Source organism: Tamandua tetradactyla, chromosome 6 (assembly GCF_023851605.1).
Source record: "Tamandua tetradactyla isolate mTamTet1 chromosome 6, mTamTet1.pri, whole genome shotgun sequence".
Lineage (NCBI taxonomy): Eukaryota > Metazoa > Chordata > Mammalia > Pilosa > Myrmecophagidae > Tamandua > Tamandua tetradactyla.
The window spans coordinates 116,390,378-116,416,117 of NC_135332.1; the positions used below are offsets into that span (position 1 = coordinate 116,390,378).

The following is a 25,740-nucleotide window of genomic DNA, read 5'->3' on the forward strand; positions in this document are numbered from 1 at the left end:
CCTGTTGAGCCATCATGGTCCGCCCAATGATTATGTTGTTTTAAGATATAATAATGCTAGAAAAGAGCTTATCAGAAATCCACACCTAATTTAGCACATGCTGTTGTCTACTTGATCTCTTTGCCTAGATGTGTAACCAACATTTCAAGGGTAACAGGAACTTGTAGAGCTCTTGAATCCGTCCTTATCCCGCTACCAACACCAAATGAGCATGTCCCCCATTTTACCCATCTTGGTGAATGACAACCATACAGTGGCTCAAGTAATATGTCTAAAAGTCATGTGCCATCCTTGACTCGTCTCTCTATTTTACTCCCCCTGCATCAGTTCTACCTCCATGATATGTTTTGAAATTGACCTCTTCTTGCCACCTTCTCACCACTCCCTAGTGCAAGGCCCATAACTTAGTTTAGTTCCCTTGTGTGGATTTTATGAGGCATCTCTTTCTCAAGACACTTTACTTCCATCTATTGGAGTATTGCTGTAATATACTGATTTTCTCCAAAGAAGAAATGCCTAGTTGCTGCAAAGTTATTATAATAAATTCACAAATCATGATTATGATGTAAATGGCACCCCTAGGACTGTGCTGTGAGAAACCTGCAGTCCTGAGTCAAGCCACTGTCATTGGTATCTAGGCTACTACATGAGCTAGCTTACTTCCTCTCTTGCCATTTGGCTACTGTCATTTTTTTTCACAGAGTATCCAGAGTGATATTTTAAAACCATGCATCAAATTTTGTCCCTCCCCTGCTCAGAACCCTCCAGTGGCTTCCATTTACACTCATAATAAAATCCAAGCTTTGAAAACTTGTAAATCCCAGTAAAATCTGGCCCTGCCTGCCTCTCCAAACTTTCTTCTGACTTCAGGGACTGATAATTAATCAGGGTGGCATTTGCAGGGCTTAAATGACTGGTGTGCTTGTTCTGGCTGGTGGGTGTCCGGCTATGTTGGCCGTTGAATATCTCCCCTGACTGCCCCTTTTGGTTCTGCCTACTTGGCAGGTTTTAACATTCCTGGAACATACCAAGTGTATAGCCATCTACATTAATTTCTCAGGGCTGCCACAATAAATTACCACAAACCGGGTGAGAAAACAATAGAAATTTATTCTCTCCCAGTTGTGGAGGCCAGAAGTCTGAAATCAGGTGTCAGTGGAATTGTTTTCCTCTGAAGGCTCTGAGGAAGAGTCCAGTCCTTGACATTCTCCCAGCTGCTGATGGTTGCCTGCAATCCTTGGCATGCCTTCCCTTGTAGTTGTGCCATGCAAATCTCTTCTTCCATCTTCGCACGGTCTTCTCTTCTCTCTGTGTCTAATTCCTGTTCTTTTCTCTTAAATGGATTTGCTATTGGATTTAGGAGCCGCCCTGATCTGGGATGATCTCGTCTTGAGATATTTAACAATTACATCTGCAAAGATCCTTTTTCCAAGTAAGGTCACATTTTTGAGCTTTTGGGAGTCCACTCTTCAACCTACTACACCACCTAATGGCTTTTGCCCTGCAATTTCTTCTCTGAATCATTTTTTTCACCTGACAAGTATAATGTTAGTCCTTCAGTTTATCCCAATTTCTTCTCAAGTAATAAATTCCTAAGAGAAGCCTTCCCTGGTTTGCCAATAATTTAATTTGTGTCAACTGCTTTCATGACCCATTTGCTTTCATAAAGAAATGTTACATGTAAAGTCAGTACACATCAGGTTGGGTATTTTTGAAGACAATTAGTGAATAAGAATACTATCTTGAAAAATTTTCCTAAGCGTAGAGCAGAAAAATAAAGCAAGAAAAACTGTGAGAGAAAAAGTTAAAAGATAAGGACAAAGTAAGAGATTCAATGTCTCTATAATAGGAATTTGAAAAAGAGAAAAATAAAAATGAGATAGAGAACAAACTATTTTCAAGCAAAGTTTTGGGTATGAGATTTTTCTAATAATGAGTCCTTCCTAGAACTCATAGAATGGCATAATTAGTCATTGAAGAGTAGATGTAGCTGTATCTTGGAAAATAAATAATTTCCAAACTAAGTACAGTATGTGTAAACCAACAGATAAAAGAGGTTACCCATAAAGGAAACATGAGTAAACAGCAAGCATATTTTGACCACAATAAATTGGGCATTATGCTGGTTGGTGAGCTATTTGCACAATTTTTTAAGGGGTCCAAAAGTACTCATCATCATGATTAACATTTCTGAACAGAATGGTGGAAGTTTCACTAGTGATGACATTCTGAAAGATGTGATGAATGTATCTACCTCATGACTGAGTCTTTTCAATATATTTAATTAAATATATTGATCTTGAATAAATTCAGCTCCAGGTATATAGAAATAAGCATTGAATTTCAAATGTCTTCAGTTGTGAGATTTTCCCTTATTCATCCACTTCCCACAGTTATGGAGCATTCGATGCTAGATGCTGATTCTGCACCAGTGAATAGTCCAGCCCTCAGGGATGCCTGTGCTTGGTTAGATGGGGAGACAGTTTCAATAGGAGGGACCCATGGGAGCCAAGGATGGCTTCTCCATGAAAGGGACTTTTGAACCAGGGATCAGGGCAGAAGGGGCTTTGAAGGCAGAAGAACCAGGATGGACCAAAGCTCAGAGGGAAAAAGTCTTAATTTAATTCTTAGTCGGGGTCTTTTCTTTTACCTTTCTGCCCTTTTGCTGTCAATTTGACAACACTGTTGTTTTTAAGGAAAATTGACATCTTCATTTTTTTTCATTGATCCCCAAATGAAGACACATAAATTGAGATAAAGAGTTTTAAAAGATAAAGAAGCATAGGTGTTTTAGAGGCAAAGCAACTTGCACCTTTGAAAGTTAGCTGTCTCCAGAGTTGAGGGTTTTAATATGAAATATTTTGCCTATCTAATTTATTCAGTAAGCCTCAGGCGGAAACCATGCTTTCTTTTATGGCTTACGCAATGTTGAATTGGCTGTCAACATTCAAGTCATATATAATAATAATGGCACATAAAAGCCAGGAAATGCAAAAGTTAAGGCTTTCATTGGAAATTAACTCATCCAAATTGTATATACATAATATCCTTCAATATCAAGATAAACTTTCCAGGCTTGTTTTAGTATATGAAAAATGTGCAATATGGTAAAGTTGCCATTATAATGAGAACCTTAGATTTTCACAATTTCAGCCTCTTCTAAGCATCATGGCCTAAAGCTTTCACAGTGTATTAGCAGGAAGTAAAGGCAGACTTCCCTTTGAATTTGTGTGTAAAACTTAAACCTTGAAAAGCAGGAACCCACATGTATTGGGAATGTTGTTTTTCATTGGAGCAGTAGAGGTCATGGATTTCCTTGATCACCTTCAGACTCTCTCACCAGACCCAATGTAAGACCGGGAGCATGTGTTCTCACTTGGGATACCTGAGGGGAGGAGTCATTTTACCTGAGATGAGAAAACCGGATGGTCCTTTTCTGTAAGCTCTCATGTGGGATTGAACCCCCAGCCTCTAACTCATCACTGGCCACAGATGCTATTTTATTATGGTAGAAAACAACTCAAAGTATTTTCAAATTCACTTAACTAAAAGTAAAGTGCTTTTAATCCAACTTAATATTTATTGACCACTTCTGACATGCCTGTGTTCGAACATGCACTAGGCATAGTGCAAAATACGGAGATTAAAACATATTCCCTACCCACACACAGGAAATTAGAATCTGTAGGAATAGTGGAGGGTTAGACATAGATTTAGTAAGATGGAATACAATTTCAGAATTACAACATATTTTGAATATTTATAAAGGGAGGAATTATATGGAAGGATCAGAAGCAAAATCCTAGAAAAGAAAGCTTAATAAAGATAAAATTTTAAGGATGAATAAAATTTTTTAACCAGAATTTATTTAATTAAATATATTGATCTTGAATAAATTCAGCTCCAGGTATATAGAAATAAGCATTGAATTTCAGATGTCTTCAGTTGTGAGATTTCTCCTGAAAAACTGTTACTACCATTTATTTTATGGAGGACTTGTTTAACAGCAATAATTCAAATATTATCTTTCTACTATCAAATAATAGAAGAAAAGGGAACATTTACTCATGAAATTCTCTTTTTCTAATCATAACATATTTTTACACACCATTTGTTTATTTTTGGTTATATGTATAAGATAATATTTGCCATTTTAAATGTTCAATTCAGTGGCTTTAATTACTTTAACTGTGTTGTCCTACCAGCTCAAACCTTCCATCACTAAAACCTTTTCATCACCCAAAACAGAAATTCTTTACCCATTCATTGTTCAATAACTCTTCATTTTCTGTCCCTTCCAGCCCCCAGTAACCCCTAATCTACTTTCTATCTCTATGAATTTGCTTAATCTAGATATTTCATATGAATAAAATCATACAGAATTTGTCCTTTTATGTCTGGCTTATTTCACTTCACACCACATTTTAAAAGTTCATCCATGTTGCGTGGTGCAACTGTGGCTCAGTGGCAAGAATTCTCAACTGCCGAACTAGAGACCCAGGTTCAATTCCTGGAGCCTGCCCATGTAAAAAAAAAAAATGTTCATCCATGTTGTAGCATGTTCATTCCTTTTTCTGACTGGATAGTAGTCCATTGATTGTAGTCCATTGTCTGCATATACCACATTTTTTTAAATTCAGTTCATGTATTAATGGACACTTGGGTTGTTTCTACCTTTTGGAAATTGTGAATAATACTGTTGTGGGCATTAGTGTACGGATATCTGAGTCTCTGTTTTCAATTCTTTCGGATATATACATATGCAAGAATAGAATTGCTGGGCCATCTGATAATTCTTTATTTAAGTTTTTGAGGAACCTCCAAAATGTTGCACCATTTTACATTCCCCACCGACAATATTCCCATATCTCCGATCTTCACCAACACTTGTTATTTCCTGTTGTAAATAATGGCCACCTTACTGGAGGTGAAATGGTATCTCATTGTGGTTTTGATTTGCATTTCCCTAATAGCTAATAATGTTAAGCATCTTTTCATGTATTTCTTAGCCATTTGTGTATTATCTTTGGAGAAATGTGTATTCAAGTCCTTTGCCCATTTTTAAATTATATTGTTTGTTTTTTGTTGTTGTTGAGTTGCAGAAGTTCTTTATATATTCTGGATATTAAACTCTTATCAAGAGATATGCTTTCCAAATATTTCCTCCCATTCTGTAAATTTTCTTTATACTTTGTGGATAATATCCTTTGAAGCATAAAATTTTTTATTTTAATGAAATCAAAATTTTTAATTATTTCTGCTTTTGTTGTCATATCTAAAATTCCATTGTTCAGTACAAGGTACTAAAAATTTCCCTGTTTTCTTCTGTGTTTTTTTTTTTTTTTTTTTTTTTTTTTTTTTTTTTTTTTTTTTTTTTTTAAAGAAAGACAGAGAAGGAAGGAAGGGAGGAAGAAAGGGAAACATCTTTAAACATTTTCTTATTTTATTATATTTTGTTTGTTTGTTTGTTTGTTACATGGGCTGGGGCCGGGAATCGAACCGGGGTCCTCCGGCATGGCAGGCAAGCACTCTTGCCCGCTGAGCCACCGCGGCCCGCCCTTCTTCTGTGTTTTAAGAATTTTGTCCTACTATTAAGGTTGTTGATCCATTTTGGGTTAATTTTTGTATTTTGTGTGAGATAGGGGCCCACCTTTATTCTTTTTCTGTGACACTCTTCCTAGCACCATTTGTTGAAGAGACTGTTCTTTCCCAATTGAGTGGACTTGGCACCCTTGTCAAAGTCAATCAGCCATAAATATGTGGGCTTATTTCTGCGAACTCTCAGTTCTATTCCATTGGCGTATATATTTGTCTGTGTGTCATTGGCACGCTGTTTTGATTAATATAACTTTGTAGTAAGCTTTAAAATCAGGAAGTGTGAGTCCTCCAACTTCACTCTTCTTTTAAAGATGTTTTTGGCTATTCAGGGCCCCTTGCTGTTCCATATGAATTTGGTGATTGACTTTTCCATTTCTGCAAAAATGGCCGCTGGAATTTTGATCAGAATTGTGTTCAATCTATAAATTGCTTTGGGTAATACTGATATCTTAAAAATATTAAGTTTTCTAAGCCCCAAATACAGATTGTTTTTCCATTTATTTAGGTCTTGTTCTAGTTTGCTAGCTGCCAGAAAGCAATATACCAGAAACGGAATGGCTTTTAAAAGGGGAATTTAATAAGTTGCTAGTTTACAGTTCTAAGGCCAAGAAAATGTCCCAATTAAAGCAAGTCTATAGAAATATCCAATCAAAGGTATCCACCCAAGGAAAGATACCTTGGTTCAAGAAGGCTGAGAAAGTTCAGGGTTTCTCTCTCAAGTGAAAAGGCACATGATACAGTCAGGGCTTCTCTCTCAACTGGAAAGGCACATGGCAAACATGGCATCATCTGCTAGATTCTTCTCCTGGCTTCCTGTTTCATGAAGCTCTCTCTAGGAGGCATTTTCCTTCTTCATCTCCAAAGGTCACTGACTGGTTGTCTGGTGGACTCTGCTTCTCGTGACTGTGTTGTTCTGCTCTGCTCTCTCTGAATTTCTCATTCTCCAAGATATTTCCTTTTTTATAGGGCTTCAGAAATTTATCAAGACCCACCCATATAGGTGGAGACATGTCGTCACCTAATCCAGCTTAACAACAACTCTTGATTAAATCACATATCCAGGGAGATGATCTGATTATAGTTTCAAACATACAGTATTGAATAGGGATTATTCTGCCTTTATGAAATGAGATTTAGATGAAAACATGTCTTTTCTAAGGGACATGCATCCTTTCAAACCAGCACAGGTCTTCTTTAATTTCTTTCAGTAATGTTTTGTAGTTTTCAGTATAAAAGTCTTTTACATCCTTGGTTAAATTTATCCCTAGTTATTTTATTCTTTTAGATGCTATTGTTAATGGAATTTTCTTGAATTCCTTTTTGAATTGTTCATTGCTTGTGTGTAGAAAAACAACTGCTTTTTGGAGGTTGATCTTGTACCCGGCCATTTTGATGAATTTGTTTATTAGCTCAAATATGCTTCTTGTATATTCTTTGGTACTTTCCATAAATTTATCCCTAGTTATTTTATTCTTTTAGATGCTATTGTTAATGGAATTTTCTTGAATTCCTTTTTAAATTGTTCATTGCTTGTGTGTAGAAACACAACTGCTTTTTGAAGGTTGATCTTGTACCCGGCCATTTTGATGAATTTGTTTATTAGCTCAAATATGCTTCTTGTATATTTTTTGGTACTTTCCATAAATTTATCCCTAGTTATTTTCTTCTTTTAGATGCTATTGTTAATGGAATTTTCTTGAATTCCTTTTTGAATTGTTCATTGCTTGTGTGTAGAAATACAACTGCTTTTTGGAGGTTGATCTTGTACCCGGCCATTTTGATGAATTTGTTTATTAGCTCAAATATGCTTCTTGTATATTCTTTGGTACTTTCATATCATCTGCAAATAGAGATGGTTTACTTCCTCCTTTACAATTTGGGTGCCCTTCGTTTTTCTTGCCTGATTGCTCTGGTTATAGCTTTTAGTACAGTGCTGAATAGTGGACAACTTTGTCTTATTCCACATCTAGGAGGAAAGCTTTCAATTTTTCAGTGTTAAATATGATGTTAGTTGTGGATTTTTTATTTATGCCTTTCATAATTTGGGGGAATGAAATTCACTGTTAAATAAACTATATTTATAAAACTATCCCAAGAATTATAATTCTGTACAATTCCCATATAAGAAGTAGTATGTTCACTTAAGAAGGGAAACAAAAAAGTGTCCATGTTTCTGGATAAATAGAAAAGACTTGTTACATAGTTATGGAAAAAATATACTTTTATTATCTAGAAATTAAATAAAATGTGAACTATTGACTAATGATTCACATTCATAGACTGTATATTTATAAAACATCCTCCTAATTATAATCCCATCAGGTTTCTATTTGAGCGGTTGTCTAATCATTAAACATAGCAATAAAATCAAAAGGGAAAAAAATATCTTGCTGAGTTTTCTGGCTGATTTTCATGGACTTTTTAACCACAAAAATACTGTAATAACATTACCTACAAATATAATTAAATAGTCACAATTAATTTGTAAGATTCACATGACAGTAATCTACAGTTATAAATCATTATCCTAGGAATTATAATTCTCACAAGCTTCCATTTGAGACATTGTATAATCACTGAATAGTAATAAAACTAAGAAGATATCAAAATTATTTTAGTTTATTGGAGAAATAAAAGCATAGGGATCTTCAGGATGTGTGAATGGAAAACCAAACTCAGAGCTTGGTGGAAGATATGCTGATCCAAGGCAGGGAGAATTTCTTGGGAAATTTGTCTTTGTTTTCCAGAATAGGGGGACAGACAGAGAGTTCTTTTCTTAGGTTCTGCCCCCTAGGAGCCCTCAGTAACATCTGACCTCTGATGTGACATGGCAGAGGATCACAGCTTGGGCCAGTGTCTCCCATTCAGGTGAGAGAATAAACCCAAAGAAGGTCTTGTGTGTCTATCTTTCAGTCACCAGGAATACCAGGAAAAGCTCAGCCATACCCTGTGAAGAACCTGTTGTGTCAGATTCAAGTGATCTGATGGAAGAGTTCTGCTCCTATAATCTGACCACAGCTGAGTGCTATCTGTTTCACAAAAGATGCTGAACCCAAGACGCACCATCCATCCATCATAAGTAATGCTCCTTCTTCTCAGGTATCTGGTCATCCAGAGGATACCCTGATTGTCCTCTTGAGCCTCTGTCACATAAAAACGTCCCATGTCTGTCATTAGGAATGTAAAGATAATTTTAGAGTGTTTAAATTCTTCCTCAATAAATTTTGACTGTTGCATGCCTTTCCTTAAGTTATTCAAGTTTCTCCTACACAACAGAGCTCTCAAACTATTATCATGAGCTTTTCTTTCATTGGAAAAAAAAGTTGACTTTGATAAAAATCAGACAGTTCTTTCAAATTTTTCTGAAAGAATCTTAGCTTGTATTTTGTAGATGTCCAGCTCTTCACATGCATTGCTTATCTTTTCATCAGCTTTGCAGAAAGAGTCTCCTCTATTTTTATGGAGTAACAGTTCTAAATTGGTTATTTGGTGAAAATTCATTTTTTTAATGCAGTTAAAAATAAAGAGTTTTTACTGGAGTTGTTGTTTCTCCCTTTTAGAGTTTTCCCCCCTAATTTCAGTGAAGCTTTCTAAGTTGTTGACTTCTAATATGATCTTTAAGTGCATCGATTATTTAACCTTCTTCAGTTAATTTGGTATACCTTTGGTTTCTTTTCAAAATATGTATTTAACTCAGCCATATCCACTGTTTTTTTCAAAACTCCTTTAAGTCATCTTCTAAGAGGTCTCCATTTTCTGATGCATTCATTGTATCCAATTCCAAATTCCCACCATCCATGTTGTATTCTCTAAGAACAGAAACCCATTTTATCTTCTTTAGCAGGTGGTTATCAAGAGGCTTCATATCACTCTCTATGACCTTAAACTTGTTCCGTGGGCACTTCAGTGTTTTTCAACCTTTCATGCTGTTTAATAAGTTTGCCCATTTTGCTTTCCCATTCCTCTGCCTCTAGTGAAGGCAGTTTTATGCTTCCTTGAAGAGCGGATTTTTCATCCACAGCATCTCTTAGTGCTGCCTGAATTTGTTCTTCATTCTTCTGATATGTTTTGGTGGCTATTTTGGTTGCAGCTACTCAAAATTGGATGTGTTTCATGCATCTCCTGAAGACTGGATCTTTCCTGTAATGTTAGATATCAGTTCAACTTGTTCTAAATGTTCATTTTTCTCTACATAAAGATGTTTTCTAAAAGCCTTTACTTTAAACCCAAGCAAAGGGTTGGAATTTTGCAGCTTCCTATTAATGGCCTCTGGTTTTTGTATCTCTCATCATTTGTTCTTGAGACTGGCTTCCATTAAAGTTGAAAATTCTTTTCTAATGAGCTAAGTACTCAAAAGTTTGATGTTTCTCTTCCTGAAGGGCAGAACCTCCAGTGGCCAGTTGTTTGGCCTGCTAATGTAGAATGGATTTTTGTTGTTGTTGTTGTTGTTTTAACTTTTTTTATTGTATAATGTAGCAAATATACACAGCAGAAAAAGAAAAAAGCAATAGTTTTCATAGCACTCTTCAACAAGTAGTTACAGGGCAGATCCCAGAGTTTGTTATGGGTTGCCATACCCTCATCTCAGATTTTTCCTTTTAGCTGCTCCAGAACATTGGAGGCTAGAAGAAATATATATATATATATATATTGTCATCTCTTTTTTCCTTTTTCGTGAAAAATAACATATATACAAAAAAGCAATAAATTTCAACACACATCACAGCAATTAGTTGTAGAACAGATTTCAGAGTTTGACATGGGTTACAATTCCACAATTTTAGGTTTTTACTTCTAGCTGCTCTAAGATACTGGAGAGTAAATGAAATAGAAATATAATTATTCAGCAGTCATACTCATTTGTTAAACCTTGCTTTCTCTGTAGAACTCCACATCTCCATTAATCTTTCTTCCACTCTTTATGGGTATTTGGGCTATGCCCATTCTAATTTTTTCTTGTTGGAAGGGATATGAGTAATAAGGAGTAGGGAGATAGAACTAGCTGATGCTCTGGAGAGGCTGGGCTCTCTAGGTTTCAGGACTTATCTGGCCCAGGGACCCATCTGGAGGTTGTAGTTGTCTGAAAAATTACCCTAGTGCATGGAACCTTTGTAGAATCTTATTATTGCCCTAGGTGTTCTTTAGAATTAGCTGGAATGGTTTTGGTTGGAGTTTGGCAAGTTATGATAGGTAGCAATGCCTAACTGAAGTTTGTGTAAGAATGACCTCCAGAGTAGTCTCTCGGATTTATTTTAATTCTCAGCCACAGATACCTTATTTGTTACACTTCATTTCCTCCTTTTTGTCAGGATGGCGTTGTTGATCCCATGTGCCAGTGCCAGATTCATCCCTGGGAGTCATGTCCCATGCCACCCAGGGAGACTTTCACCCTTAGATGTCATGTCCTACGTTGGGGGAGGGGCAATGATTTCACTTGCTGAGTTGGGCTTAGAGAGAGTGAGGCCATGTGCTGGTTTGAAAGGAAGTATGCCCCCTAGAAAAGCCATGTTTTAATCAAAATATCATTTTGTAAAGGTAGAATAATCTCTATTCAATACTGTATGTTTGAAACTGTAATCAGATCATCTCCCTGGATGATGTGATTTAGTCAAGAATGGTTGTTAAACTGGGTTAGGGGACAACATGTCTCCATCCATTTGGATGGGTCTTGATTGGTTTATTGGAGTCCTTATAAAAGAGGAAATATTTTGGAGAATGAGAGATTCAGAGAGAGCAGAGAATGCTGCAGTACCACGAAGCAGAGAGTCCACCAGCCAGTGACCTTTGGAGATAAAGAAGGAAAACGCCTCCTGGGGAGCTTCATGAAGCCAGAAGCCAGGAGAGAAAGCCAGCAGATGACGCGGTGTTCGCCATGTGCCCTTCCAGCCGAGAGAGAAGCCCTGACTGTGTTCGCCATGTGCCTTCTTACTTGAGAGAGAAACCTTGAACTTCATCAGCCTTCTTGAATCAAGGTATCTTTCTCTGGATGCCTTTGATTGGACATTTCTATTAGCTTGTTTTGATTGGGACATTTTCTCGGCCTTAGAACTGTAAACTAGCAACTCATTAAATTCCGCTTTTTAAAAGCCATTCTGTTTCTGTTATATTGCATTCTGGCAGCTAGCAAACTAGAACAGGCCCCATCTGAGCAACAAAAGAGCTCCTCTGGAGGTGACTCTTAGGCACATCTATAAGTACGCTAAGCTTTTCTGCTACATATATAAGCTTCACAAGAGCAAGCCTCTAGATCAAGGGCTTGGCCTACTGATGTGGGTGTCCCTAATGTTTGACACAGTATCAAGGGTTTCCCTTGTGGTAAAATTTAATAGTTCCATATTTTTTTCTCCCATCCCTCAAGGAATTTTTCCAGTACCTTTTGATTATCTGTTTAATATTCTGGGATGTATCCAGACATTACATTAAGCGGTACAGGATTAACGTCCCTGATTCTTATTTTGGGCTCCCTGTGTTTTGATTGTTTAAATGAGCTATCTAGAGTTATGTGCTACAGAAAATTTAGGTTCTGGACAAAATAAACCTTTCTTCCTTTGGTTGCAAAGAGTAGGTGAGGTTCTAAAATATAGACAGTGTCTTCCTTACCCGAGTTCTGAATTATCTTAATCCCAACCTGACTGCCTTCATTCTTATCTCTGAATATCAGGTCATATATATATATATATATAAAACAGACCGTGGATAGTTTTGATGATTGAAAGTCCTGCCGTGACTAACAATGCCACCACTCCCACGGTAGATTGTGGGGGTCTGGGCCTGGTATAAGTCTCCAGAGCCAGCCTGATGAAGAGCGTCATGGTGATCTATGGATCCTCCATGGTTCCTGAGGCCACTGCTGAGTGGACTTCACCTTTCCAGGACTCTAATGGCCACAACACAGTGAGCATTCTAGCAAGACCAAATCAGCACTGGGACAACCAAAACAGACCTTGCTGGAGGTGGAGAAGGGAGGACAGCACCTCCCTGCGTCCATGCTGAAACCTACAGGCAATGATATCACATGACCCTGGGCGATGTGGGCCGAGGCTGCTGGAGGATATAGGTGATGGCCTGGAGCTCTGACTTCTCTGCTCTGCTCTGCTCTGCTCTGCCCTTCCTTGCCTGCCTGACTGCCCCAAGAATTAAGAGCAAGGTCTTGTCATACCTGAAACCCCTTCAATGTCACCAGTTGGGCAGCTCTGTGGTAGAAGATTTCCAGTCCCCAACCCTGGCCAATCCTCCTCATTTTCCCAAATAAGTCTTTTATTCTGTGGCCCTGGAGAGCTTTTCCTGCTCACATTGGTCATAGAAAACTTTCCTCTCAGCCCCTCCTTAATCTGTATCAGCCTTGAGTGGCCCAAAGAGAGATGTAGAAGGGCTTATAGAGGGCTGAACAATGGGTTTCCGACTTTCTTCACTAAATTCTCTTTTAACAGCAAGGAGGGAGAAGTAAATGGGACATTCATACTTTTCATGTTTCAAGAATGTACAGTCTGACTGTGAGTGAGGAAATTATGATTTTCACCCTGCAAAGGAAAATATGTTTGGTAACATGGAAGCCCCAGGAACATCAGCTCAGAATGATCTTCTTGGAGGATGTTGGAGCTCTCTTGATGCTGGCAGGAATTTCTTTTAGTCTCCAGTATCTTGAAGCAGCTAGAAGGAAAAACCTGAAATTGTGGACCTGTAACCCATACCAAACTCTGAAATCTGTTCTATAATTACTTGTTACAGTGTACTTTGAAATTTGTTGCTTTTTTGTAGATGTGTTATATTTCATAATAAAAAAAATGAATAGGTTCTGGCTGAAGCTGGATTGTACCTACTACAGAATCTCCATGGCATGATTTGGACCCCTGACTTCAGCGACTTCATAAGGAGGGGTTTCTAGGCACAGCTGTGTTGCTCCTGGACAGTTGCTGTGCGACTTGGATAGTAAAGGAGTGCCCACTAAGTTTTCATCCAACTGCCACCCCTAAAGCTTCTACCCTCCAGCCCTCAGAGAGGACGTTTGATGCTGAGCCCCTGATATTCTCATTGAGAAGCCCTTCTGGGTTCCCCTGAGCAGAGTCTGCTGACCCTTTTGCACATCTTTGCAACCTTTTGCCTAGCCATGTCTGTCTCGTCCTCTGGCAGCTCTTCCAGTTTTCTACTATTTGGGAAGAACAGAATAATGAGTTTCACTCAGAAAAAAGTCTTGAGGACACTTTGTTCTACACCCATTGTAACTATGATGAAATTTCATAAGCGTGGAATGGAAGGAGACACTGTGAATGTACAGTGGAGTGTCCAGGTGAAAAACAAGGTAACTTGGATGCCCCCTGGAAGATCATCCACCTGATATGTGGGATGCAAGTGGGAGAATACAACTCATTGCCCAGAGATCACTTCACCATCTTCAGAATAATTGGTCTCAGTGATGCAATTAAATGACCTCTCTATGGAAGATGATGCCTCCAGTCATTATAATATGAACTGTTGTGATAAGAAGATTGACAATCTAATGAATGTTGTTGTCTCAAGTCCGAGGTCAAGATGCAGAATGATGAGCCCCAAATAGCTAAGAGGTTCTTGGAGGAGCACAAGGAGGGGCTGGAGTAGGTGGCCCATGAACTGACTGAGACAACATGAAAACACAATGCTGAGAGACGACATTGAGTGCATCAAGGTGGAGAAAGATTTCACCATGCTTTAGAAGAAACACCTCCAGTAGGTGAAGGAATGCCTCATGTCCAATTGATGGAGACTGAAATGGATGGAGCTGCCACTGCCAAAGAGGTCATGGCCTTGAAGAACACCATTCGGAAACTGAAAACAGAGAAACAAATGACCCACACAGACATTAACACTCTGATGAGGCTAAAGAAATTTCTTCTGCAGAAGCTGAGCACATTTGAGGAGATCACCCTCACCCTCCGAGACCTACTGAGGGAAAGCACTGCAAAGAGGATTCCAAAAGGCTGATGGAGCAACAAGGAACATTACTAAAATGGCTGTCAGAGGCACACTCAGAAAAAGCATGCCTGCTGTTACTGCTGCAAGGAGGTGAAGGAGGGGAAGAGCTGCTCCAAGAAATTCAATGTGAGAAGGCTTAAACAAAGTCAGAATTTGAGCTTAAGTCCATGGAATCCACACATGGACATTTGCAAGCTCAGCTTCTGTGCAGAGAAGCAGAGAACAGTCTGCTGTGCATGTAGATCAAGAACCTGGAATGGAGTGGGAACCAGCACAAGGCAGAAGTGGAAGCCATCATGGAGCAGCTGAAGGATTTGAAGCAAAAGGTAGGCAGAGACAAAAAGACCTTGAAGAAGGCTATCAGAGCTCAGCAGGAGTGAGGTGAGAAAAGTGAGGAGTGTGCTGAGCAATTGCACGTGAAATTTGCTGACAAGGATCTTCATGTTGTAGAAGCCTTATCTATTCTGCAATCATGGAGGAGCTGCTGCAACCACTTTGTGAAAGATAAGGGGCATCTCGAGCTGAAAATTCTCATCCTGAATGACCGGATGACAGATCTTGTAAAGCAACAATCAACCTTGGAGTGGAAGATGCGGGAAGACTGTGACAGCCTGGTGGAAGAGGCTACACCATCAAACTGCTGGGTATTCTGCATTCAAGCTAGTGAACAAGAGGCTGAAGGCTAGTTTTACCCCCAATGGATGATAAACTCAATCAGGCACACCTGGAGGTCCAACAGCTGAAGGCATCAGTTAAGAACTGTGAGGGAATGATTGACAACTATGAGAGTCAGGTGATGACAATGAGATTGGTCAGCAGCTGCCCCTTCCTTAAGAGCCCGGAGGCTAAGCTAGCAGTGTGCCAGGACCAGCTGCAGGGCTACGGGAAGAAGACCACCAACCTTTCAGCCATCCTGTCAGACCTGCACAGCCAGATCGAACATCTAGGGGACAAGTTGGAGATGGCAAGAGAAAAACATCAGCCTTTCCAGAAGGAAAATAAACAGCTGAGTCTGAAGGTAGATGAACTGGAGGCTTCCAGTGCCCGTGGCTCACAATATCATCACATAGTTGCATCTTCATCATCATGATCATTTTTCTGAACATTTGCATCTCTCCAGCAAAAGAAATAAAACAATAAAAAGAAAAAACTCGTACATGCCATACCTCACACCCCTCCCTCTCATTGACCACTAGTATTTCAATCTACTCAATTTATTTTAACCTTTGTTCCCCTGTTATTTGTATATTTCTTATGCATATTTTTACTCCAATCTCATTGATTTTTATTTCTAGTTTCCTGATTTGTATCTATGGAATGTATCTGTTCTTGAAATATTTGTTTTACAAAAAGCTTTTATAATCAGTATTTAAGGCTCCTTTGGATGATTTCCTTTACCTACCCCCATCCTGTCTGAAAAATACTAACTAAAACCCTAGGAATCCTGTTTGTTTTTTTTTTAAAAAAAGAATGGACTCTATTGCTTAAATGTAAAATTTTAACCACTGTTCTAAACAATGAAAAGTCAAAGATTTAGAGGGAGAAACATAAGATGAGTTACACTACAGTTAAGATATTCATAGATGATGAATTACAGGGAAGAGAGGTGGAAGGTGGAACAACCAGAAAGGATGATTTTTACACTAATAAAAAAATAACTCACTGTAGGACCTTGGGCAAGTTCTTTTACCCTTGATTTCTCAATAACTGTTTGTTGATCATGGGAAGCAATGATTTCAAAATTCAGCTGGTTCCAGAAAGTATATGGTTACCAGTAATTTTCCTTCCCATCTTCCCTTTCATCATTTCTCCCCAGAGACAAGAACCACTGCTAGTCTTTTGCATATATTTCAAGAGATAGTCTGTGCATGAACTGTAAGCTACTGTATACATCCCCTCTTCCTTCAGAAATGAGAGTATGCTAAACCCTAATGTATTAACCTTAGTATATTGACTTTTAACTGAACAGTGTGTCTTGTAGATCACTTGTAGCAGCACAGAGAGATTTAGTACTATCTAGTAGTCTTTTGTTACATGTATCAGAAGTACCATTGTCTCCATTGCCGGACTGTTTAGATGATTCCCAGTCTTTCACCATCACCATAATAGGGCTACTCTGAATACTTTTATTAGGTATTGTAGGTTGTTCTTAATGATTCTAGTGGAGAAGATCCCAAATCATCATTCTGTCCTCCTAGGCATCATCCTTGCTAAGATAAAAGAAAAATATAATAGTGTTCATATTTCTGCATTTTTATTGCTCATTTTATAAACAAAGACCTTAAAAATTAAAAAAAACATTACTTCCAAAAAGCAACCACAATTTATCAGTTTGTCACTGTAAGTAAATGGGCCTCCTGCTTGTTGCTTAAAATGGGTCATGTCTTAAATGAAATTCTCCTGGAATAAGTAAGTTGGATCAATTTAATTTTTTAATTTTTAATTTTTAAAATATCCTCCAGATGTAAATGAAAATAAGAAGGGGCATTCATTTTCACTTCAGGAATTATGTGACTCCCCTGGGCTTTCAAAGCTCCAAGTTCCCAGAAGATAAGATGGGACCTGCCAGCCTTACTCTTTCCAACAGTGACAGCTCTGCCCTGGGACATCTTTCCGTCCTGGTTCTGCTGCTCTGCTTCCTCCCACATAATGTCTGCCCGTGGTATTGTGCCAAGGGCCAGCGGACTCAATCCAGGCTGTGTTGAGGCCTGGCCCAGGGTTTAGGAGAGACAAAGGAGCAGCATCTGAGAACGAAAGAGCTCTCCTGCATTTTGCTCAAGGAGTGAATTTGAGGTCAAACACACATTCATTTATTTTTGTGCTTGAAGGTAAAGTGCTTTAAAGACATCCAGAGATAGTGTCTATAAACACCTGTCACTTTTGCCACCCATAGCTCTTACAGTTCCCATTGTCTCTGGTTTGATTAATGGCTTTGCTATTGAGGGTCAATGTAAGACGCCTCCTGGGTCATATGGAACCCTTTTACATCACAAGGAAAGCTTCTATAGAATATGTTAATTTAAGGGCTAAAATACCTTATGTGATTTAGAATATATAAAGCATGTCTCTCATTATAACATTCAGTCATGTCATTCATTCAGCAAATCTTAATTATATGCCTACTATGTGCTGGACACTGTTCTAGGTACTTCTTGATTCTCTCGGTAATAAGCAAAAGAGACTAAAATCTTTACTCTCATGGTGCTTGGTTTCCATGAAAAAAGTAGAGTAGAGAAATAGACAAAACATATAAATAAAAAGTAAATGCTAGAAAATGACTGCAATGAAGGAAGATAATGCAGAGAAGCGTGTGAGGAATTGTTGGGGATTGGAATTTTAAGGAAGGTATTTTAGTTTGCCAGGGCTGCTATCACAATTACCACACACTGGTTGGCTTAAGTAATGGAGATTTATTGTCTCATGGTTTTGGAGGCTAGGAGTCCAAAAATCAGGTTATCAACAGACCATGCTTTCTCCCAGAGTCTGTAGCGTCCTGGTGCTGGCTTGCCACAGCCCTGGGCGTTCCTTGGCTTCTTTCTACCTCCGTCATGTGGCAGTCTGCTTCATTCTGTGGCCTCTTCTGGCTTCTACTGACTGACTACATCCAAGTTTTCTTTGGTTATAAAAACTCCACTCATATGAATTTAGGTCCACACGGATTCAGTTTGACCATTTCTAAATAGGGTCTTCAAAGCTCCTAATCACCAATGAGTCCACACTTTCAGTAATAATATCCTCGAAGGTCCTGTTGACAAATGGGTTCACACCCACATGCTTCTGAAGACTGCAGCATGTCTTTTGTGGGGGATGTAATCCAACCCCCAGCAGAAGGTGATCAGTAAAGGCTGTAGAAACACACCAGGTGGATATGGGAAACAACAAAGATAAATCCAAGACTGGAGAGTTCCTTCGGGGTTCAGTAAACAGCACAGGAGCCAGGGAGAAGTGCGGAGAGCTGAGGGAGATGGGGCAGAAGCGGAGGCCATGGGGCAGGACTTGGGGGAACAAATCCTGAAGAACCTCCCAAGCCCTTTTACAGACTAGCATGCACTCCACGTATGCTGGGAAGCCCCAGGAAGATACGACAATGGGATGTATTTGCCATGATCTGACTTGCTTTTGAACAGGATCCCTTGGGCTGCTGTGCTGAGAATTGGAGGGGGAAAGGGCAGAACAGGGAGGTCAGTGTGCTGGTTATTGCCTGTGTTACCATCTGTATGTATTTTTCTAGAGAAACAGAATCAACAGGAAATATTCGTAAATATAAAATTCATAAAAGTTGTCTCATGTAACCGTGGGAACGTAGAGTCCAAAATCTGTAGGGCAGGCTGTGAAGCTGACGATTCCGATGGAGGGTCTGGACGAACTCCACAGGAGAAGCTCCCCAGCCAAAGCAGGAAGATAACCTGTCTCTTCTGAATCCTCCTTAAAAGGCTTCCAGTGATTAGATTACGTATCACTCATTGCAGAAGACACTCCCTTTGGCTGGTTACAAATGGAATCAGCTGTGGATGCAGCTGACGTGATCATAATTTAATTCTATGAAATGTCCTCATAGCAGCAGGCAGACCAGCACTTGCCCAACCAGACAAACAGATACCACCACTTGGCCAAGTTGACACATGAACCTGACCATGACAGTCAGTTATGTGCCAGTTGTGATATTCCAAACAAGAAGACCTGATTAGTTGCCAGAGAGACAGTGAGATTTAGATGCCTTCTGGATCTATTTTAAAGGGAGAGTTAAAGAACTGGTTGATGGATTGAGTGTGGAGTGTGAGTGAGAAGTTTCCAAGGAAGTTTCCAAGGTTTTTAGCTGGAGCAACTGGAAGGATGGAATTGCCATTAACTGAGGTGGGGAAACTGCAGGGAAAACAGGTCTGGGAAAGAAAAAGCAGAGAAAGCCTTTAAAATATCTTTTGCTTGCCTATTATATCTCCATTTAAAAAGTTATACAAGATGTTATAAAACATATTTGCAAAAAACACGTATTTATAAAAAAAATATGAAATTCCCAAGTAGGAAACTTTTATTCACATATAAATAATATTATAGATTATATGGAGAAACATCTCATTCAGTTTTAGAGCCTCAGTAACTAAAATGGGATGGGCCTAGCACAGAGCAAGTACTTGAATATTCATTGAATTCAATTAAATTTACGATTGTGGAAACTAACATATGTAAATCTGTTCTTAAATCTTATCTGTTTTTATTGTTATTTACAGATTTTAAGATTTAATTTGTCTCAGCCACCAATTTAGTTCCATCTGGATGATTGTTTTATTCAACTAATAAAGCAACTGTAGACCCAGCCAAAACAGACCAGTTGCCTCCCATCAAGCTAATCATTAAACAGTAAATCTTTACCCTTCTAATCAGCTGATATACTGTGAAAACAAACTGATTACCACAGCAAATAGGGAGGATGGAGTTGTATACTACTCTAGAAAATAAGGAAACGTGCTTGCTGTGGTCTCATGGAGATGGTTAACTGACCATTACCCTTTTCTCCTTTGCTGCAGCTTCATTATTATTGTGACCTTTTTGCCTATGTCTTCATTTTTTAATTTTTTAAGTAAAACCAGAAATAGGTGTTCCTTTTCAAGATTACTTTTTGAAACAGGCAAACATTTTCAACTTTCTTTTCTTTACAAACAAAATAACAATGATAATGGCAAAGAAAAATTATGATGTAGATGCTGACATTTGCAGTCATTTTCTCTCCAGAAGCACACACCTGATTCTGTCCCCCAACATTAGATAATTACCTTTTGGGTCCCGTCTTCATATTGCTTCCTGCTGCGTAAAAAAAGGGGGGGGTTCCCTCCCATTTTATTCCACGTGTCATCCATCTAGGCTAATCACTAAAATGTGATTTTATCTAGTCCCTTAAGCTGTGAGAGAATAATGATGACCAATATCTGTAACACCTTGGAAAGTCTTTTGAATACATTTTCACGTATGATTTTCCTACCACCCTCCTGATTTTATAGAAGTGAAAAAAATAAAAATTTGGATCGAATACTGAATGAAAGGTTAGGGAGCTGTATTTTGTGAGGTTATGTTCTGTTAATTAAATTGTCTGTAACATGGATGATTTTATATTCTCTTTTGTGACTTTCAGATAAGAAATGAAAAGACTTCTTACTCTAGTGGTAATATGTAATTTTTTGTGTAATTCCTGATCCTGGAATAAATAACTGGTAGAAATTTCTTCAATCTTTGCCTGTTTTTTTTGTTTTTATTTTTATTTTTATTTCTGACATTGATGTAGAACAGAACAGAAACATAGATTTTGGAGCCAGATATTTGAAGTTTGATTTTTCCACTTAAGTGCGCGCTTGTGTGTGTTTGCGTGCATGTGTGTGTGTGCATGAGAGAGAGAGAAAGAGAAAGGGAGGGGGAGGGAAGGAAAGAGAGAAGAGAGAGAAACCTCTTTTCTAAGTCTTGATTTGCTCCTCTAAAAAAATATGGATAATACTAATAATAACTTCTTCGGTTTTCTGTGATGATTAACTAACATGCTTTGTGAAGGAGGGAGAGAAGCTCATGGAAGGCATATAGACTCAGCCAGGCATAATAATCTGTCTCTTCCTTTTCTTTCTGACCTCCGAATGTTAGAGATATTCAGAGATTCGTTCTGAGCCCTCTCTGTTTAATCTCCAAAATTCTCTCTGGGTGAATGCATCCATTACCATTATCCATTTATCCTTCTGCTTTCACATCAAATTTTTATCTTTGGGCTTCTCACATGAGATGTCTCACAGGCATCTCAATCTTAATATACCTAATCCAGAACTTTGTTCTTTCCTTTTATTCCACAAACCTTTCCTTTCCGTGGTTGTTTCCATTTCAGTGTGGGACTCCACTATCTTCTCAGTTAGTTAAGGCAGAAACCTAGGAGAGATCTGTGATTTTCCCTCTCCTTCCCTCCTTTAGTACAACCTACTACCAAGCTCTTTTTCCTCCACCTCCAATGTATATCTCAGATCTGCCATTTATCGCCAACCTCCTCTACCTCATCCCAGTCTGAGTCAGTCACCACCATTTCCCTACCAATCAACTACCTGGTCTCCCTAACTCCACTCTTACCTCACTCTAACTCTTCCATGTAGCATCCATGGAGATCTTTGGAAGACATAAGTCAGATGTTATTCCCTTACTTAAATCCTGTCAGTGGTACCTAAGTGCTCCTCAAGCCTAAACTCCATAACTTTATAACTTGTGCATCAGAGTTTCCTCCTGATCATATAATCACTCACTGTCCTCTGCTCCCAGTAACTGGGTCAGGAGTCCCAAAGACCACCTTAGGTTTAGTGATTTGCTAGAAGACTCAGAAAAAGATTCACGGATTCAAAAAAGCTCAATTATTCATGGTCACATTTTATTATAGCCAAAGAATACAGATGAAAATCAACGAAGGCACTAGGTTTCAGTTGTCTTCTTCCAGTGGAGTCGTATGGGAGGCACTTAATTCTCCCAGCAGTGGTGTATGACAAAACGTACAGAGCATTGCCAACTAGGGAAGCTCACTGGGACGTTGGTGTTCACAGTTTTACTGGGAGTCAGTCACACAGGCGTGGAGCACCCACGTGGCTGCCCTTAGTTATTCAGTCCCCTGTCACTCTAGAGGTCACACTGATACCACATGGCCCAAGGCCCCCACCATAAATCACAGTGTTAGCTTAGACTATCTGGCATGGTCCAAGACCCCAGATAAACCAAGATGCCCTTATCGGACAGGATATTACAAAGGTTTTGAGGTTATCTCCCAGGATTCCATCAAAGAGTTGGCCTTTGTTTGGAATGTATAGGGTTTGGACACCCAGATCTGCTGAGTTAATTTGTTACTGCATACTGACCATGTGGAAGTTCATAAAACAGGTCGAGCTCTTTCCTTCCTCGGAACTTTGTACTGGTGACTCTGCCTCCTTCAGGTCTTGGTTTAAATGTCACCTCACCAGAGAGACCTTTCCTGACCACCTGATATAAATCAGTCTATTCTCTCTATTATTCTCCATCACAGATCCCTGGTCAAATCCCTTACAATACTTCAATTCATGATTGTATTTGAATTTATATGTGTTTTATTTACTTGCTTATTGTCTATCTTACCTAGATTCAAAGATCTACACGTGCATTTATCACATTTTTGAGTATGTATGTGTACCTAGCTCAGTATCTAAGACATTGTTGGTCCTCAAAAACTATTTCTTAAAAAATAGGGGAAACAGAGGCTAAAATATATTGCGTAGATGGAAATACTAGCAGTCAATGAGAGGGATGGATAAGGAGTATGGTATGTATGAGTTTTTCTTTTTATTTCTTTTTATGAATTGATGCAAATATTCTAAGAAGTGATCATAGTGATGAATATACAACCATGTGATGATATTGTCAGTTATTGATTATGTACCAAGAATGGAATGATCAAATGGTAAGAATATTCATGTATGTATGTTATGTTTAAAAAAATTTTTTAATTAAATTAAAAAAATGCTAATAGTTGGTAAAAAAGCAAATAAAACAAAACAAACAAAAAAGCCATTTCTTGAATTATAGGAGGTATTATTTTTAACTTAGGTATTTGTCTCCTTGGTTCTTATTGCATTTATAATTTAATGATTATTAATCATTCTCATTTGTCAATCAGATGTAAGGATATTTTGGCTGCTATTCTTGTGACCTCTTGAGTTGATAGGGCTGGCTTGGCTGGTCAGGCAATTTCCACTTTTTGTCAGCCTTTCAGGTGTGTCCTTGAGGCTGCCTACTGTGTGAAAGAGGGAGAGAGGCAGGCCCAGAGGGAAGCCTATTGTCTATTTATTGCTCCTTACTGGAACCATCAGCACAGCTCAAGGTCCATCATTGTCATTTGATCATGTCTCCATTTGCTTGTGAATTACAGATGTATGACATTTTAATTTTAACTGATCTGTTATTGTCATTTGATCATGTCTCCATTTGCTTTGTGAATTACACGTATATGACATTTAAATTTCAGCTGAACTGAACCAAACTCACTGAATTAATGTATCACAGCTCAGTAAGATTTTAAAAATATGTATAATATTTTAAAAATTTAACTAAAATATTTAATAATGGGTATAGACATAATGGATAAAAAGAATGTCTTTCTCAATTTGAGAGACCTGACACAGACAAAAATGAGATAAATATATCCAAAAGATTCTGATTCACAGTGATGTGTATAATTTTGGAAATGTCACCATAATAAACAGTAACTTCTCTCTGTTTAAAGTTTTGAAAAAAATCTAATTGCCCATGGCAATTTTCAGAAAATTTATTCTTTCATAATAATGAAATCATGTGACATGTATTTCATTTGAACTTTGTACAGAAATTGGAGAGGATGTAGTACTTTTTAATACAGCAAAGTTGTAAATCGTGTAACTGCCTTGCTAAAAATCTTGAGTGATTTCACATTCCCTATTTAAGTACAAATTCTTGACTTGTCATTCAAGGTCCTAGAGATTTAGCAACCAGCCTTTATTTGCAGCCTCATCCTCTACTCTCCTAGACATGTGCTGTACCAGCCTAATATTACTACCTGCTCTCATATATGTTGGAGCTTACTTGAAGATTCCATAGTTAAGAATGTTGATTTAAACATATGGTTGTGCCTGAATGTTAATAGAAAGAGCCCCAGATGAGGCATGAGGAGAGCTGAGTTCTGGTCTCTGCCCCTACCACTGATTAGCTTGTTGACTTCACTACAGCTCTCTAAGCCTCAGTTTCCTCATTCATAAAATAAGAGTGATTGTTCTAGTTTACTAGCTGCTGGAATGCAATATACCAGAAATGGAATGGCTTTTATAAAGGGGAATTTAATAAATTGCTAATTTACAGTTCTAAGGCCAAGAAAATGTCCCAATTAAAGCAAGTCTATAGAAATGTCCAATCTAAGGCATCCAGGAAAAGATACCTTGATTCAAGAAGGCCTGTGAAGTTCAGGGTTCCTCTCTCAAGTGAAAAGACACATGGCGAGCATGGTCAGGGTTTCTCACTCATCTGGAAAGGTACGTGGTGAACACAGTGTCACCTGCTAGCTTTCTCTCCTGGCTTCCTGTTTCATGAAGCTCCCCGGGAGGCGTTTTCCTTCTTCATCTCACAGGGTCACTGGCTGGTGGACTCTGCTTCTCGTAGTTATGTCATTCTCTGCTCTCTCAGAAATCTCTCACATTCTCCAAAATGTTTCCTCTTTTATAGGATTCCAGTAAACTAATCAAGACCCACCCAAATGGGTGAAGACATGTTTTCACCTAATCCAGCATAACAGCCACTCTTGATTGAGTCACATCTCCAGGGAAAGGATCTAATTACAGATTCAAACATACAGTATTGAATAGGGATTATTCTGCCTTTACGAAATGGGATTTTGATTATAACATGACTTTTCTAGGATACGTACATCCTTTCAGACTAGCACAGTGATGAACAAGATGACCACTCAGTTGCCTCCAGCTCTAATAGCCTGAGCTCTATCTTCCTTGTGTTGAGAGTCTTGAGTACTTTTAGTTATCAAGTGGGCAGTTCATCTATGTGTGACCAGTAAACTGCTTCTAATGATTGCAGTGATAAATCAATAGGGGCTTCTTATTACTTTAAGGACTTCTTATTACTTTGGTGATGCCTTCAAGGCTAATTGAATAATACCATGCCAAGAATTTCTGAACTTGAAATAAATTCATTGCAAAAGAAAATTGGGGGGAAATGTTGAGAACTGCCAAATACTGCAGAATATATAAACTTTGAGTGCATGCAATTGGACTGTTTTCCTTCAAAAACGATTTAATAGGTAAGTTGCTGGGCTCTTACCCACACACCCCTCTTTCTCACAGCCTCTTCACTGTCTCTGCTGTCTTCCTAAAGAAAATCCTCATTATCTCTCATCTACAACCTATGAACTTACCTGCCCACATCTTCTCCCTACATAAGGCAGTTCCATACAGTGCTGTCAGATTAATCTTCCTAGAGAAGGGTATCTGCAGGAACAAGTACAAAGTCTTCAGTCCAGTGATCAAGGCCATAAACAATATCATTCCAGCCTGCCTTCCAGGTATGTCCTCCATAATGGTCCACATTTATCCTTTGCTCCAGCAAAGCTGATCACTACCTGGTTCTAAACATGCTGGCCTCTCCCAGCCATGCCATCACTGCCGCTGTTTGGTT

General features: G+C 38.6%; 1 protein-coding gene and 1 pseudogene across 2 annotated transcripts in view; both read left to right on the forward strand.

The window, feature by feature from the left end:
- Positions 1–25,740, forward strand: part of KCNB2 (potassium voltage-gated channel subfamily B member 2) — a 416,859-nt gene that overhangs the window by 106,621 nt on the left and 284,498 nt on the right. The gene's annotated exons all lie outside the window — the stretch shown is intronic.
- On the forward strand, positions 13,574–20,950 carry LOC143688729 (outer dense fiber protein 2 pseudogene; annotated as a pseudogene).